Genomic DNA, 2414 nt, shown 5'->3' on the forward strand with positions numbered 1-2414 from the left:
ATGTATTCAAAATATTTAATAAATATTTTATTAGGAACAAAATGCAGCAATCAAATATTTAAAAAAAAAATAATAAAAATAATTTTTGTAAAAAATAGGGTATCGATTCGTCGGTACTGAGCTGTTTAGCACACTGTCTTACTTTGTATGTTTTTGGCAACTTAATCAGCAGGCAAAGGTAAACGTTAACGGATGCTTTTAGAATTCACAGACTCGGCCAGAAGAAGCACAAGCATGGAAACACGACGATGCTCAACGCTTGCGGTCCACGATCCAACCACAGCCACAGTTAGGCAGTTAGGCAGTTAAGCAGGCTGTCAGGCAGGCAGGCACTCAGAGAGGAAGGAAGTGAACAATTCACATCTTGCAGCTAGAGAGTTGGCTTTATTGGTAGCTTTTCTTTTTTAGCGGCTTTATTTTTGGCAGCAAGTTAATTGCATAAAGCTAAAGCAAACAGATTTACACATAATTAAATCTATTTTTGTGGTTCATTAATTGGCCAGAGCGAATGCGAAAACAAATGACTTAGGCAACGAACTCGCTTCAAATGAGCACATTTATTGGCCGTGCAATTTGCAGCTGCTAACGAAAGCATCGCAATTTTCATTTTCACCCCGAATGGAAAGTGGGCAGCGATTCTTTTTTGGAAACAACAAACAGCCAAATAATGCACCTGCCGCTGGCAAATCGCTTGTCAAATCTCTGAAGCTCATCAACGGATTCGCCGTTGCCTTTTGTCATTGTCATAGAAATGGCGGTGAAATGCAAATTGCCTTTCCCAAAACACAAGCTCGACCACAACAGCCAAATCAGCCAAATATTTGTAAATGAATTCGGACATATTTGATGCTTAGCATTTCCGCAAGCATTAAATATTGGAATGCCAACACTTAGACAACATTTGCACTTCCTTGCGCGACAGATTCGTTTTGATTTCCACTGGCTCGGCCATTCTAATTTCATTTCTGTTTTCTGTTTCATTCAGCAATTCTCGCCTTTACGCTGCTGCGGCTTTCACCAGATCGTGATGATCATCTGGGCTATACCTGAACGGACCAGCTAGCTGATCAGTATGCGGGGGCCATTGTCGCAGTCATTCATTGAAAGCGAAAGGTCGCCGTTTGATGGCAGCAGCAGCAGCAGCAGCAACAACAACAACAATAACAACAGCGTCAGCAGCAGTAAGCGATCACGCATCAAATTCAAATTGATTCATTTTGAGGGTATGATGAGGGTTCTCTAGATTTGATGCTTTTGATGTTTGTTTACATTTGAAATAGACGAGTTGACTGCATTAAGAGCATAATCGTTAAATTTATGAGCCGAATATGCTAATGTGCTAATTGAATAGTTCAATAAAAAAAGAGTGTATACAAATAAAAAGAAACAAATAAATCGTTATCCCACACAATTGAACTTTCGTTTTCACACAGGAATCAATGTGTATCAACTTTCTTCAGCATTGGCATCTCACTTAGCATCTCGATTAAGAATGCATTGTGAACCAATTTATGGATTTGTGTTTGCGTTTCTGCCGTTACCTTTCTCCCAATGCAACTGACTTCGTTTTGGGCTCCTAATTCAGTTAAACTGTCTATTACTACTGCCGGACAGTATCTTTATGCAGTTTTGTAGCTTTGTGGAGCATAAAACGCACGACAACCAGCACCGCCTATGGCCGACCACAACATCACTGAGGCCCGATAGAATATCTGCAAAAAAAAGTACAAATATGGAAAATGTGTAACAAAAAAAAATGCATAATTATAATTTTCATGTACCAATAACTCAGCTAAGTGTACGGTGTCCATTTTGAGAAATTGATTTTCTACTACGAGTTCTGGGTTCTCAAGCCGACCATGCACTGGTCTCAATTTAATTAATGATTTTGAACGTCGTGTGCCCGTTTTGAACTTTTCCTAAGTGGATTTTGTAATCGTTAGATGGGCTCTAAAATTATGAATGAAATCAGGCATATGAAAAAAAGAGAGAGTACTCCCAGCTAGCACACACATATGCCTTGCCTAGAGAAAGAGCGAGAGCGAGAGAGGGACAGAGAGAGAGGGACAGAGAGAGAGAGAGAGAGAGAGAGAGAGTTGCCACTCTCCCGAGTGCGCACGCGAGCTGACAAGAACAAAGCAAACAGCTTTTTCTGCCAGCGCCGCTGAGTGGAAAGCCGCACAGAGCCAACACCAAAAACAAAAGCAAAGGCCGACTTTTCCTCACTCACTCGAGGCGCAAAAGCAAAGGCAAAGGCAAAGGCAAAGGCAAAGTGGAAAGACTCAAACTCGAAAGCAAACACAAAGTGCAGCTCACACTCAAAGCAATTGAGCGGTTTGCGTGTGCTCGCGCTCATTTCTTTGGCTTTCTTTGTTTGGTTTGTTTTGTGGCTTTCTTTCGCTGCGGCCAAAAGC

This window comes from Drosophila arizonae, chromosome 2, assembly GCF_054131065.1.
Source record: "Drosophila arizonae isolate 15081-1271.41 chromosome 2, UAZ_ARI_1.0, whole genome shotgun sequence".
Taxonomy (NCBI): Eukaryota; Metazoa; Arthropoda; class Insecta; order Diptera; family Drosophilidae; genus Drosophila; species Drosophila arizonae.